This window comes from Somniosus microcephalus, chromosome 8, assembly GCF_052327205.1.
Source record: "Somniosus microcephalus isolate GS21.2 chromosome 8, FLI_Smic_1.0, whole genome shotgun sequence".
NCBI classification, from domain to species: domain Eukaryota; kingdom Metazoa; phylum Chordata; class Chondrichthyes; order Squaliformes; family Somniosidae; genus Somniosus; species Somniosus microcephalus.
In genome coordinates, this window is record NC_140994.1 from 148876106 (window position 1) to 148892457 (window position 16352).

The window sequence follows — 16352 nt, forward strand, 5'->3', positions numbered from 1 at the left end:
AAAACCGGCATTTCCGATCTGTCAAGAATCCTCTTGACAGATCCTCCGGCTGCCCTAGAGAAGGGCCTCTGTGGGTGGATAGTTCCGCTTTTTGGAGACCCCCCGCCTGCAGAAAACCCTTACAATTCTTACGCCTGGTAAAAGCAGGCGTAAGGCCTGCTTTTACCAGGATAAGAGTAGATAAAAGTTTCTTTTTAAATTTCACTGATTTATCATTTAAAAATACTTTTAAAAAAGATAAGTTTATTTTTAGCCCTGTAAAATACTTTAATTATTTTTTTCAAAAAATTAAATTTTTGTTCAAGTCATTTTAAAAATGTGATTTAAAAAAAATGTATTTAAAGTTTTACTGTGTTTTTTCATTGATCGCCATTCATGTGTATGAAGGGAGATTCCCTTCTGTGATTGACTCCCCATGGCCCACGTGATCCCAGGGACGCTGTGAACTACATGCGCCCTGCACACTTGGTGTTTGGTGAGGCCCAGCATCGGAACTATGTACGTCCCGGGAGCCCTCAGGTAAGGGCGCAGATTTTTCCAGATCGCAGGCCTCCTGAGTAAAGTTGATGTAGGAGAAGTGCTCCCTGAAGACCCTCTGTAGATATGGCCTCCTGTTCAATGCCCTCCTCCTCCTCCTCCTCCTCCTCCCTCTTCTGGCAGATTCTCATGCTCTGTGGTGTCTTCCTTGCTGCTCCCCTTGTCCTCTAACCCCAAAGGAAACCCATGTCTGCAGCCAGACTATTTGTGAGGCAAAGAACAACAGTGTAAGATCAGCGAAAACTCTCTCTGTGCCGACAAAGTAAACTTTCCAGAGTAATACATCAAAACATTTCAAGAAGTCAAGCACCAGCAACAAATGAAAAACTAGCAACTAACCTGTAAGTGTGACATGATCCCTTTAAATAGCACAGGAAACTCTCGTTTAAACGGCACCTAAATATCCGGAATTTTCTATTAACCGGCAAAATTCACACTCCGAAAACACCTCAATAACCGGAAATGTTGCCGAGTCCGAGTCTCCCGTGGTGGCCGAGTTAGTCAGTGGGGATAGTTCTCCAAACTGCCACTACTCGGCTTCTTGGCACTGTCCGAAGTCTGAACACCTCAATAACAGGAGTCTGACTCTTTGTTTGTTAAAAATAGCCTCGGTAGATAACCCTCTCCGTCATCCGGAATTTTTAATCAACCGGCACCACCCTGGTCCCGTTGGTACCGGATACCAGAGAGTTTCTTGTAGTTAGTGCCACATTCTGCTGTGCAAGGTCAGCACATGGCAAGTGAAACAATGGAGTGATCAAAAATGGAAAACGGGTCATGCAAGAAGGACAGGACCCTAATTTACATACATTATTCTTTACTTATAATGTTGCCGGCATGGACTCCTCTACCAATATGGCTGACAGTGCACTTCCAGCATGAAGTGCGTGAATGCTTCCTGATCGCAATATTGGAGCTTAATAGGCCACTTAGCGCCTGAATCACAGGCGCTGTGGGGACGATTTTCTCGGCCTTTGTGTCTTGTTTTTTGAGTATGTTGTATGCTTTGGCATTGCATTGTTGTACAGAATAATTGAAATATTTAAACCAATGCTGAATGTGGCTTTTGTCTTGCCATTTTTGACTAATGCACCAATTAAAAACTGCCCAGAACTTTTCATTATTTTAAAAATTATAGGCTGGTCTTGAAGCATATTCCTAACAATTTTATTTTGAATTCCAAAATCTAAAATGTCCGGTATATTGTTTATAGTCACTAAAGGGGGAAATTTAACATGGAGGAGCATGAGGGTTTAGGTGCAGGTGGGGGTTAAAGTTGGCAAAAATGTGATCACATCCGGAAGCCGGTTCCAGCGTGCCAATTTCTGGGTTTAACACTAGTACGTTTGGCTGGTTGTGCGTAACCCCCTCCGGAGAGGCGGGTATGCGATTTCAATATGTAAATCCATGAATTACAGCAATATTTTAACTGGCATTTAAATTTAACAGCGAATCCATGGGTTTCCCGGGCTTCCTGAAACTCACCATTGAAACCAAGGCGCGAGCATAACAGCAAATCATGGGGCTCATTAAAAGTCAGGCAAATACTGCAATACTCAGTGCTCACAGCTGCATTCTTACCTACCATTAGGAAAGGATTTGTTGAGAGTACAGTTTTTTTTTATTCGTTTGTGGGATGTCGGCATCACTGGCAAGGCCAGTATTTATTGGCCATCCCTAAATGCCCTTGAGAAGGTGGTGGTGAGCCGCCTTCTTGAACTGCTGCAGTCCGTGTGGTGAAAGTACTCCCACAGTGCTGTTAGGGAGGGAGTTCCAGGATTTTGACCCAGCGACGATGAAGGATCGGCGATATACTTCTAAGTCAGTATGGTGTGTGAGTTGGAGGGGACCGTGGAGGTGGTGGTATTCCTATCCCCTTGCTGCCCTTGTCATTCTAGGTGGAAGAGGTCCCGGGTTTGGGAAGTGCTGCCGAAGAAGCCTTGACACAGTGCTGCAGTGAAATCTTGTAGATGGTACACACTGCAGCCATGGTACTTCGGTGGTGGAGGGAGTGAATGTTTAAGGTGGTGGAGGGGTGCCATTCAAGTGGGCTGCTTTGACCTGGATGCTGTCGAGCTTCTTGAGTGTTGTTGGGGCTGCCCTCATCCAGGCAAGTGGAGAGTATCCCATCACACTCCTTACTTGTGCCTTGTAGATGGTGGAAAGGCTTTGGGGAGTCAGGAGGTGAGACACTCGCCACAGAATACCCAGCCTCTGACCTGCTCTTGTTGCCACAGTATTTATGTGGCTGGTCCAGTTAAGTTTCTGGTCAATGGTGACTCCCAGGATGTTGATAGTGGGGGATTTGGCGATGGTAATGCCATTGAATGTCAAGGGGAGGTGGTTAGACTCTCGCTTGTTATGGATAGTCATTGCCTGGCACTTGTGTGGCGCGAATGTTACCTGCCACTTATCAGCCCAAGACTGAACGTCGTCCAGGTCTTGTTGCATGGCATGGACTGCTTTATTATCTGAGTTGTGAATGGCGCTGAACACTGTGCAGTCATCAGCAAACATTTCTGACCTTATATTGGAGGGAAGGTCATTGATGAAGCAGATGAAGATGGTTGGGCCTAGGACACTACCCTGAGGAACTCCTGCAGCGATGTCCTGGGGCTGTGATGATTGATCTTCAACCACCACAACCATCTTCCTTTGTGCTAGGTATGACTCCAGCCAGTGGAGCATTTTCCCCACAATTCCCATTGACTTCAGTTTTACTTGGGCTCCTTGATGCCACACTCAGTCAAATGCTGCCTTGATGTCAAGGGCAGTCACTCTCACCTCACCTCTGGAATTCAGCTCCTTTGTCCATGTTTGGACCAAGGCTGTAATGAGGTTGGGAGCTGAGTGGTCTTGGCGGAACCCAAACTGGGCATCAGTGAGCAGGTTATTGGTGAGTAATTGCCGCTTGATAGCACTGTCGATGACACCTTCCATCACTTTGCTGATGATTGAGAGTAGACTGATGAGGCAGTAATTGGTCGGGTTGGATTTGTCCTGCTTTTTGTAGATAGGACATACCTGGGCAGTTTTCCACATTGTCGGATAGATGCCAGTGTTGTAGCTGTACTGGAACAACTTGGCTAGAGGCACGGCTAGTTCTGGAGCACAAATCTTCAGCATGATAGCCGGGATGTTGTCTGGGCCCATAGCCTTTGCTATATCCAGTGCGCTCAGCCGTTTCTTGATATCACGTGGAGTGAATCGAATTGGCTGAAGACTGACTTCTGTGATGGTGGCGACCTCAGGAGCAGGCCGATATAGATCATCCACTTGGCACTTCTGGCTGAAGATGGTTGCAAATGCTTCAGGCTTGTCTTTTGCACACGTGCTGGGCTCCGTCATCATTGAGGATGGGGATATTCATAGAGCCTCCTGCTCCCGTTAGTTGTTTAATGGTCCACCACCATTCACGACTGGATGTGGCAGGACTGCAGAGCTTTGATCTGATCCATTGATTGTGGGATTGTTTAGCCCTGTCTATAGCATGCTGCTTCCGCTTTTTAGCATGCATGTAGTCCTGTGTTGCAGCTTCCCCAGGTTGGCACCTCATCTTTAGGTACCCCTGGTGCTGCTCCTGGCATGCTCTTCTACACACCTTATTGAATCAGGGTTGGTCTCCTGGCTTGATGGTAATGGTAGAGTGAGTCATATGCCAGGCCATGAGGTCACTGATTGTGGTGGAATAAAATTCTGCTGCTGCTGATGGCCCACAGCGCCTCATGGATGCCCAGTTTTCAGCTGCTAGATCTGTTCTGTATCTATCCCATTTAGCATGGTGGTAGTGCCACACAACACGATGGAGGGTGTTCTCAGTGTGAAGACGGGACTTCGTCTCCACAATGACTGTGCGGTGGTCACTTTTACCAATACTGTCATGGACAGATGCATGACAATGTCGCAGGCGAATGATTGAAAGATTGTGGTGAAAGATTAATTTCTGCACTTTGGAGGTATTGAGGCTCAAAATCACGATGGGTGGCACCATGGCTGCCTTAGATAGGACCACGGACGAGAAGCAAGTTGAGCAGCAGCAACAGCAGCAGCAGCAACAGCCTGCTGTGGAGAGACCTGCAGGCGGTGAGCAGAGAAGAAAACAGAACAGCAGAGATGGGAACAGCAGAGGGGTCGAGCTCAGAGGAGGCACTACAAAGGCAGAGGCTCAGCTTCCTTGACCTCTCAGAAGAGCAGTGCTTCTGGAGCTGAGGTTGTCACGGCAGGTGCTGGCAGACATCTGCAGCCTCCGAGAAGACCTGCTTCCTGATGGACCTGGTGGCCATGCATTACATTGGCTGTGCAAGTGCCCACCGGTCCATCATCCTCAACATTTTTGCCTCCGGATCCTTCCAGGGCGCTGCTGGAGATATATCCAGGATCTCCCAGCTGGCTGCACATAAATGCATAAGGCAGGTCGCTGATGGGTTGTTTGCTGGGGCCGGCAATTATGTTAATTTTGCCTGTGATAACGCTAGTCAGAATAAACAGGTACTTGGGTTTGTGTCTCTGGCTGGCTTCCCACAGGTGTAGGGTGTCATCAACTGCACACACATGGCAATCCGCGCACCCCCAGATCAACCAGGTGTATTTGTGAACTGCAAGGTGTTGCATCATTTCATCAGTGTTCAGCTGGTGTGCAACCACAAGAAAAGGTTTATGCAGGCGTGGGACAGTTTCCTGGGGAGTTGCCATGATGGTTTTATCCTGCAGCAATCCAAACTCCCGACCTCTTTGGACCTGCAAGTAGACTTAAGGGGTGGCTGCGGAGAGAAAGATACGAATTAGTATTGGCAAGGTAAGAATGTTGCTACTTATCATTACAAAGATGATCATATTTCACTCGCTGCTGAAATCAAGTCAACATGTCTGAGTGTTGTATGACTTTTGGGTCGCTGATATTTAATTCTGTCACAGGGTAGCTCGGAGGTCCCAATCTCCCCATCTCCAATGGCCAGGGATGTCAAAATGCCTCTGATCTCCAGCACTTCCTCCTCTGCAGCTGTTAACTGGGAAATCTATGGAGGGCCCACTCGGATTCTCTCCCTTTCCCAATGTTCTGCGTTCTCTTCTCCTGCAAGGGGGGAAGAGAACAGACCTATGGATGACTATAATCGCATGCGTTCACCAGGCAGATGCAGTGCGTTTGATGAAGGTGACTATCAGGGAGAGGCATCAAATTGCATAAGGGTCAGGGTGAGTGGCAGTGATGGATAGATGGGGATGGGAGGAAGTGCATAGAAAATAGGGATGTGTGCACTTGCAAGGTGTGAGGAGTGATGTGATACAGTAGGCTTGACAATACACAGTGGGGAGGGGGCGGGGAGTGATGCACACAGCAGGATGTAGGTGAATGTGCAACTATACTCACCTTTCCTAACATGGTTAGGTCATTAAAGCGTTCCCAGCACTGAATCCAGGAGCGTGGCACAATGCTCCTGCTGCTGACCTCCTCGGCCACCTCCAGTCACACCTTCTTTGTTGCAGCAGCTGGTTTCTTCCTCCTGTTGCTGGGGAAGAGTATTTCCCTCAGACGCCTGACTGCACCCAGCAAGGTGATGCATCATTAAATCAAGGCGCCGCCCTTGAGCATCCTGAATCCATTCGGAGACTTCACCCTCTCTTGGTCCAAACTCTTAGCTCCTCCAAGTTCCATCTTTGGATTGGCCCTTTAAATACTCCAGTTGAGATCATGTCATGCGGGTCCACACCACGCCCGCTGTCGCGCATTCGCCAATCACGGAAGTTCTATTCTAATTAGGTGGCTGTGTTAAAATGCATCAGACCAACGCGCAAAAATTTAATCCGGGTTTCCCACCCGATATCAGACCCCTACTCCCACCGCACCTCCGAATTATTATCGGGGCCTATGTATTCAAAACTCTGGCTCTAAGCGTGTTGTCATGAAACAACATTATAACAGCCATATATCTAAACATGCAAAGAATGCTAATCAAACTGGGCCAGGATGGAACTTAAACTCTCTTGTCTCTTCCCAATGTCTTATTACTGGTATACACTTTTTATACATTTTTGTGCCACTACAATCATAGGCTAGTTCCATCCGAAAAATATATCAGACCCAAGATATAATGTCGGGTGAGGAAATTTGGTTTGGGTTAGTTCATGGTGTCCAGTAATTTCAATATTCCTTTTTGAAACTTGGGCCTAGAAATTCAGTCGCGCCACTTCTGGGGCGCTAAAGTCGGGCGGGCGCTAAAGTTAGCGCCCGCCGGAAAGTGTAGGCCACTTCGCCGAAATTCAGTAGATTTGGCCAAGGAGTTTGGGCGAGCGCTGAAACTGGCGTTGCACTCCTATCTTTAGGCGCTAAGCCGGCGGTGCAGACTGATAACGCCGAGGCCGGGCGCAGCGCAGGTGCGGTCATGTTTTGATTGACAGCAGACACCCTGACGCCGGCCAGCTCTTAAAGGGGGAAGGGTCGACTTTGTCTGCTGCCACGCCCTGGATAGTGGAGCCCTGCAGCTAGGCCTGAACACTGCTGGTGGACCCAAATAGCGCCTGAAGCCATGCAGAAGGCCCGTGAACGAGCGCAGCGCTTCTCAGAGCATGCTTTGAGGGTGCTGCTTAAGGCTTTTGAAAAGAGAAGAGAGATCTTGTGCCCGGACAGTGGCAAGAAGGCTCCCAGGAGGCAGTACAGGAGAGCCTGGAGGGAAATCGCCCACAGGGTGTCATCCACCAGCGATGTCCCCAGGAGTGCGGACCAATGCCGCAAGAAGTACAACGACCTCACTCGGATGGTCAGGGTGAGTACCCTTTCCAGTGTCCTCCTCATCCTTGCATGTGCACCTCACATTATGGGCAAAGGGACCTCAAAGGCCTAATGGCCATCCCTCCTCCCGCAGCTATGGCACTGGCATGATCATCAATAGCACTTTCTGCACTTTACACACTGGCCAAGCTATTCGACCATGGGAGGCAGTGCACACAACAACAGGGCACCACACTGGCCATGCTATTCGACCATGGGAGGCAGTGCACACAACAACAGGGCACCACACTGGCCATGCTAATCGACCATGGGAGGCAGTGCAGACAACAACAGGGCAACACACTGTACTTAGAGGCCGTCCTTTCTCTTGCAGGCCAAGCTGGCCAAGAATATGAAGAGCCGGAATGTCACCGGGGGAGGCCGTGGCCAGTTCCAGGAGCTCAGTGACCTGGAGGAGCGCGTGGCTCGACTCATGTGTGGCCGGGTGGTTGGCCCCGTTGCTATTGGAGATGCCGACCCTGTGCTGGGCCCCAATGGTAAGGACATGACTGTTTGGACCTCTCTCGTTCCCCTTGCGCTTCAGATCTACATCCTTTGCCACTGTCCGACCAATGCGCATAATGCCACCACTCATGCCTCCCTCGCTGACGCCCTGTCCTCACTCTAAAGCTACTCTTGTGCCTTCCTGCTTTCAGCTGGTGAGGAGGAGGTCCATGAAGCTGAGAGTGCCAGTCCCTCGGAAGAGGAGGACGACACATCGGGGGAACCCTCATCCGCGCCAGGGGATGGCAATGGAGGGGACACGTCTTGCCTGGAGGAGAGCCAGGGGGAAGTGTTGCAGGGGGGTGCAGCTCCTGGGCCCAGTGGCGTCCAGGCAGGCGGGAAGGGTCGGGCAGCACGGCTGCTTTCTCCCCAGAGGGGGGAAGTGTTGCAGGGAAGGGCAGTTGCTGGGCCCAGTGGCGTCCAGGCACGCGGGAAGGGTCGGGCAGCTCGGCGGCCTTCTCCCCAGATGGAGAGTCCGCCCTCCAGTCCGGAGACGGTCCTCGCCCAGGAGGTGCGCCTCCTTGATGAAATGTCCGCGGCCTCCGAGCGACGCCACAACGAGTTCATGGGGGTTGTGGGACAGTTGCCTCAGGCCATTGAGTCCCTGGCTCATAGTGTGGCCGCTTTCGGGGACTCACAGGCCAGGGGTGTCGAGCAACTCGCGGCAGCACAGGCCAGGGGTGTCGACCAACTCGCGGCAGCACAGGACGCGAGTCGCGAGTTCATGAGTGGTGCCGTGCAGACACTGGCTGATCTGATGCAGGCACAGAACAGGGCAGTTCGGGCACTCACTTCTGCCACACTCGCTGTGTCACGGAAGCATCGACAGGGCACCCGCCGCCCTGCTGCAGCACAGCGGTCTAGCCTCCACCAGATTGCTGCGCTTGCTGCACTGCCAGCCCGGCCGAGTGCCAATGTCTCTGGCGACCAGCGAGCGCCTGGCATCAGCCAGCTTGCCCCCATTGCTGCAGCCGCCACTGCCACTCCCCCAGCCAAGGTGCGACGAGCTGCTGCAGAGACTGATGCTGCCCAGCCACAGCTGCAGCAGTCAGTAGCCGGACCCTCCAGGGCCGGACCTCGTCTAGGCCGATCCCCAAGGGCATCTGCCGTGACGCATTGCGGCCCTCAGGAGCCTTCCCCCAGCCTTCCAACACCCACAGGGCCCAGGTTGAGGTGGAGCAACAGGTCGGGCAGGGGCCGGAGAAGCCTGCACAAGGACTCGCCCTCTCGGCACACCAAGTAGAGGGTGTCGGCAACTGTTTTTTTTATATGGGGGTGTTTGTGTTCTGGAGGGGGGGGGCTTATTTTGGAAAGGCCAAAGATGAAGGCCAATTGGATTGACAAGTTTTGTTATTCCTCCCCAGGTTGTGGGAGTGAGATATGTTTTTCACTGTTTTTTGGGGGTCTTTTCTGTTTTTCTGTTTCATGTGGGAAGGGCCCTGAGTTTGTTAAATAAAGCTTTTTATTTATTCAGCTTGTCCAGGTGTCATGTTTCAAGTGGTTGTTGCGTTAACCGGCTGAGGGCTTGCGGAGCGGCTGCATTCAGGTGCGTTCATTGCCACAAGCCATTCCCTGACAGGGGGCCTAGAAGTGTCGTTCAATAAGCCGCCGGCGGACGGCCCTTGGACCTTGTGGCTCCCTTCTGGGCTGGTACTCCTCCTCCTCCTCCTCCTCATGGTCCTCCTGCTCGTCCTCCTGAGGTGGTGGCCCAACGTGAGGTGGCAGTGCCTGAGTGCTGCGGATAGCCAGGTTATGCAGCAAACGACGACGAACTGGGAGACTCTATCCGGCGAATACTGTAGAGATCCGCCGGATCGATCCAGGCAGCGGAACCGTTGCTTCAGGATGCCAATCGTTTGCTCTATGATGTTCCTTGTGGCTTGATGGCTTTCGTTGTATGCCTCCTCCGCAGGGGTCCTGGGCGCACGGAGCGGGGTCATGAGCCATGTGCACAAAGGGTAGCCCTTGTCCCCAATAAGCCATCCCCTTGGTGGAGGCTGTGCCTCGAACATGTCAGCCACAGTAGTCTGGCGCAGGATAAATGCATCGTGGCTGCTTCCTGGAAAGCGGGCATTGACAGCTAGGATGCGCTGCCTGTGGTCACACACCAGCTGTACATTGAGGGAATGGTAGCCCTTCCGGTTGCGGTAATCCTCGGCATTGTCGATAGGTGCCCGCATAGCCACTTGCGTGCAGTCAATGGCGCCCTGCACCATGGGGAAGTCGGCGATCCTGGCAAATCCGACTGCACGCTGCTCCTGCCTCTCTAGGGTCATGGGGAAGGAGATGAATTGGTGTCTCCTTGCGAAAAGGGCATCGGTGACCTGCCGGATGCAGCGATGCACGGCGAACTGGGAGATGTTCGCGATGTCCCCAGCAGCGGCTTGGAAGGAGCCGCTTGCATAAAAGTTCAGAGCCACCGTGACCTTCACTTCCACCGACAGAGACGTCCTGCACATCAGCTGTGGACGCAGATCTCTGTGAAGCAGCTGGCAGATCTCTGCAACCACCTCCCTTCTGAAGCGCAGCCTCTTAACACAATGCGCGGCAGTCATGGTGAGATAGGACATCTGCTGCCGGTATTCCCTGAGTGGGTAAGGCCTACGTTGCCGACGCCTGATGGCCCCTCTGCGTCTAGGCATGGCTGGCCCTCTCACACAGCGTCTGCGAGCCCTTCGCACATAATGCTGGAACTGAGGGTTGGAACCCCATGCAGCCCCCATAATAAACTTGCAAACAGTGAAATCACAAAGAGTCAAATTTCCAAGCTCTGGCCAGAAGCCAAAAATACCTCTCCTATGTTGTCCCAAATCAGTAAGGTCTGTTCCTTGGTCTCTGTCCAGAAATCCAAAGCACTAAAGTCATTGCAGCAAAATGGCTGGCCTTTATAGTTCAGTGTAAGTGCCCTTTAATTAGCGCTCCCGAGGCCCGCAGGGCCTCTGCTGCGTTCCACTTCACAGTTCTTAACAGCGCCACGCCCACATTGGGCGGGCGCCACTGAATTTCCGGTTTGGGGCGCACAAACAGCGTTGCACGACGAAATCACGTCATAAGCTGCGCGCGCAGCTGAGCGGGCGCAAACACTTTGCGCCGGCGCTAAATGTCAACTGAAGTTGGGCGTTGGCGCAGACTGGCCTGCGCCCGGGCGCCAAGTGCCTAGCGCTGGAAATCTACCCCTCTTATGGCGTTAACGGCTGGCGAACGCAACTGAATTTCTAGGCCTTGATACCTCTACCTGCAGTGAATAAGCCAGCAACAGTAACTCCCAGAAGTTAAAATCACCCAGGCCGCACACTGTCGAGGTCAAGATGATCTTCTGCCCACCTTGGCCACCGCCTGCCCGCTCCCCACTCCGAGTTAAAATTGAGGCTATATTGAACGTAACAGGAATTTCTAGTCATCTTCTCTCTTTTGCCCTGTGTAATTCCCCAACAGATTGGATGGAAACTTTTTTAAAATTTGTTCCTGGGATGTGGGCATCGTTGGCAAGGCCAGCATTTATTGCCCATCCCTAATTGCCCTTGAGAAGGTGGTGGTGAGCCGCCTTCTTGAACCGCTGCAGTCCATGTGGTGAAGGTACTCCCACAGTGCTGTTAGGAAGGGAGTTCCAGGATTTTGACCCAGCAACGATGAAGGATTGGCGATATATTTCCAAGTCAGGATGGTGTGTAACTTGGAAAGGAACTTGCAGGTGATGGTGTTCCCAAGTGCCTGCTACCCTTGTCTTTCTAGGTGGTAGAGGCCGCGGGTTTGGGAGGTGCTGCCGAAGAAGCCTTGGCAAGTTGCTGCAGTGCATTTTGTAGATGGTACACACTGCAGCCAATGTACGCCGGTGGTGGAGGGAGTGAATTTTTAAGGTGGTGGATGGGGTGCCAATCAAGCGGTCTGCTTTGTCCTGGATGGTGTCGAGCTGGAGTGTTATTGGAGCTGCACTCATCCAGGCAAGTGGAGAGTATTCCATCACACTCCTGACTTGTGCCTTGTAGATGGTGGAAAGGCTTTGGGGAGTCAGGAGGTGAGATACTCACCGCAGAATACTCAGCCTGTGATCTGCTCTTGTAGCCACAGTATTTATGTGGCTGGTCCAGTAAGTTACTAGTCAATGGTGAGCCCCAGGATGTTTATGGTGGGGGATTCGGTGATGGAAATGCCATTGAAAGTCAAGGAGCAGTGGTTAGACTCTCGCTTGTTGGAGATAGTCATTGCCTGGCACTTGTGTGGCGCGAATGTTAATTGCCACATATCAGCCCAAGCCCAAATGTCATCCAGGTCTTGCTGCATTCGCGCATGGACTGCTTCATTATCTGAGGAGTTATGACTGGAACTGAACACTGTGCAATCATCATTATGTTCTTATAAGAAATAGGAGCAGGAGTAGGCCATTTGGCCCTTCAAGCCTGCTCCGCCATTGAAGATGATCATGGCTGATCGTCTACGTCATCTTCACTTTCCTGAACTATCCCCATAGCCCTTGATTCCCTTAATATACAAAAATCTATCGATCTCTGTCTTGAAAATACTCAACGACTGAGCCTCCACAGCCCTCTGGGGTAGAGAATTTCAAAGATTCATCACCCTCTGAGTGACAAGCTTTCTCCTCATCTCAATCCTTATTCTGAGACTGTGACCCTTGGTTCTAGACTCCCCAGCCAGGGTAACATCCTCCCTGCATCTACCTTGTCAAGCCTTGTAAGAATTTTGTATGTTTCAATGAGATCACCTCTCATTCTTCTAAACTCTAGAGAATATAGGCCTAGTCTACTCATTCTCTCCTGATAGGACAGTTCCCCCATCCCAGGAACCAGTCTGGTGAACCTTCATTGCACGCTCTCTATGGCAAGTATATCCTTCCTTAGGTGAGGAGACCAAAACTGTACACAATACTCCAGGTGTGGTCTCACCAGGGCCTTAATAATTGCAGTAAGACATCTTTACTCTTCTACTCAAATCCTCTTGTAATAAAGCCCAACATACCATTTGCTTTCCTAATTGCTTGCTGTACCTGCATGTTAACTTTCAGTGATTCATGTACAAGGATACCCAGGTCCCTCTGAACACCAACATTTCCCAATCTCTCACCATTTAAAAAAATACTCTGCTTTTCTATTTTTCCTACCAAAGTGGATAACTTCACATTTCTCCACATTATATTCCATTTGCCATGTTCTTTCCCCCTCACTTAGTGTCTATATCCCCTTGAAGCCTTCTTGTACCCTCCTCACAATTTACATTCCCACCCAGCTTTGTATCATCAGCAAACTTGGATATATTACATTTGGTCCCCTCATCCAAATCATTGATGTAGATTGTGAATAGCTGAGGCCCAAGCACTGATCTTTGCGGTACCCCGCTAGTTACAGCCTGCCAACCTGAAAATGATACGTTTATTCCTACTCTCTGTTTTCTGTCCATTAACCAATCCTCAATCCATGCTAGTATATTATCCCCAATCCCATGAGCCCTAATTTTGTTTAATAACCTCTTGTGTGGCACCTTATCGAATGCCTTCTGAAAATCCAAATACACCACATCCATTGGTTCCCCCTTATCTATTCTGCTAGTTACAACCTCAAAAAACTCTTAACAGATTTGTCAAACACAATTTCCCTTTCATAAGATTTGGCAGAGTCAACACGGATTTATTATTTTCTACAATAGCAAAATACTGCGGATGCTGGAAATCCAAAATAACAACAGAAAATGCTGGTTAAACTCAGCAGGCCAGGCAGCATCCGTGGAGAGAGAAACAGAATTAACGTTTCAGGTCGATGACCTTTCGTCAGAACTGGAAAAAAGCAGGAAATGGAAAGCAAGTTTAGGGGCTGGGAAAAGGGGGAGGGGATGAAAGAACAAAAGGGAAGGTCAGTGATAGGATAGAAAGCAGGAGAGATTGAGAGACATTAAGGCAAGAGGAGGTGGTAATGGGCCTGGTTAAGGAACAAAGGATAGCACTAGATGAAGTGTGAATTGTGCTGTCAGAATGAAGGACAGCTGCCATGTGGGAGTGAAGAAAAAAAGGCCAAACAAAAAGTGTGAATAAAAAAAAGGAAAATATATATATGTGATAGGGGCCGAGGTTATGATCTGAAATTGTTGAACTCTATGTTGAGTCCAGAGGGCTGTAAAGTGCCTAATCGAAAGATGAGGTGATGTTCCTTGAGCTTACGCTGAGCTTCCGTAGAACAATGCAAGAGGCCGAGGACGGTGAGGTCTGAGTGGGAGTGGAGCGGTGAATTAAAGTGACAGGTGACCAGAAGCTCGGGGTCCCCCTTACGAACTGAACGGAGGTGTTCCGCAAAGCAGTCACCCAATCTGCGTTTAGTCGCCCTAATGTAGAGGAGACCACATCGTGAGCAGCGAATACAGTATACTAAATTGCAAGAAATACAAGTAAATCGTTGTTTCACCTGGAAGGGATGTTTGGGACCCTGGACAGTGGGAAGGGGGGAGGTATAAGAGCATGTGTTGCATCTCCTGCGCTTGCACGGGAAGGTGTCGGGCGGGAGATAGTACAGACACGGTCGAGGGCCGTGTCAATCACAGTAGAGGGGAATCCTCGGTTGAGGAAAAAGGAAGACATGTCGGAAGCACTGGTATGGAAGGTGGCATCGTCAGAGCAGATGCGGCGGAGACGGAGAAACTGGAAGAATGGAATAGAGTCCTTACAGGAGGCGGGGTGGGAGGAAGTGTAGTCCAGGTAGCTGTGGGAGTCAGTGGGCTTGTAGTGGACTTGTATTTTCTAAGTGCCCTATTACCACATCCTTAATAATAGATTCTATGCTCTTATGTTCTTTGTTCTAAAGATGCACTGTATAACTTCTTGTAGCATTTGTTTTGCTTGAGTTATGTAGTCTCCTTCACCTATATAATAAAAAGTGCATTCAATAATTTCTTATGCAGTATACTCTACAATTGTAAATTGTTACTTGGATAATGCATGCATGTGTTACTTGTATATTTTTCCCCACACTATCCATACATGTCTCTCCTATGGGGCTCATCTGATTCTATTACATCCTCAACCAATTCATGGCTGCACATTCTGGATCTAATGCACTTTGTTCCACTCCATTCACCCACTGGATCTTAGCATTCATAGATAGTAGCATATTTGTTAGCCCATGCTTGATTCTATAACTGTTTTTCAAAAGTTCAGGCCAGTGACTCAAATCTCTATGACCCTGAATTTGCAGTTGTAATGATGGCAAAACTGTCAGCGCTTGCTGTCATTACTGTGTAAAACTTACTTCAACTTCTGGCGTCTGCACATACACAATTAAACATGGAAATCCAGAAGTTGCTGTCAGTGATACCCTGTTCCTCCAGTGAATTGACGTAAACTTTAACTTTTTAAGCACTATTCTCACTGTAAACCCCATTGAAAATGTTAAGCCTTGTTGAATGAGGTGTAACTGAGTTTTTAATGGTGTACAAAGTCATAATTACTGCTGAACAATCTCTCTGGCCCTGAAAAATGAATTTTACCAGTGTGGAGTCTCATTCCCACAGAAGATCATTTAAAAATGCTATGATTTTTAAAATAATGAAAACTTTTTTTCTGAAGTTTATGATATTTCAGCTTCTACCTTAATCCCATGTGTATGTCCCAATCTTTATTTTGTTTTCTGTACAATGTCTTAAGATGTGAATTATTATCCCTGCTTTTTACTTCCTACTTTGCTGTCTGTGAGAATTCTTCAATCTGATTAGCCTGCCTGCTGCCTGGGCTGTTGCTAGACATCTCAGATGGAGACAGATTGAAAGTCACCTCTGAATAGAGCAAATCAACATTCTAGAGTCCGCAAAATCTTTGTGGTCTGCTTTTCTCAAGGTCAGCAGTGAGCGCCGTCCCTTCAGCGCTGACTGCAAAATCCGGCCTTTGTGTTTCCTTACTGAAAATTAACATGGCCACGAAAATAATGACAAAATAGAAATAGCAAAACCTACTTAAAGAATATTTAAAAAAACTTTTATTACAAGCTAATTGACTGGTCAGGAGCGTATATTGGAAAATTGCACATCCGAGCATATAATTTTCCATTCATTAAAATTAATAGATGGTAAATCATGGCTGAATCAATAAAGCAGAAAATCTCACATTTTCTCAAGACCAAGTCCCATTCAGTAGCCATCAGTATTTAGCTAGGCTCCATTCAGCTTTATTATTGATGCCAAGATCAAGATTCAATGCCTCATTGCACTTCAATATGTGTGATATCCAGTTCTTAATGAAACGTGAGCCACGGTTGGCTTCCTACAGGGAATTTCATTGGCTGTGGCTGGGGTGGCACGGTGCTATGGGGCTGTCCGACCGTGTCCCAGGTTGTCGTTCCCCGCGGCGTCCACGGTGCAGAGGAGTAGGCATCCATGCCCCGGTAGGCTGCGTCCAGCGTTAGTGCGATTTCGGAGGCTTTGTCGAGGGTGAGGTCACTCTGCTCCAGCAGTCGCTGTCGGGTGTAGTTGGACCTGTGGCCCGCTACGAAGGCATCCCGGATCAGTTCCTCCATGTACTTAGTGGACGTTACCGCCTTACACCCACAGGCCC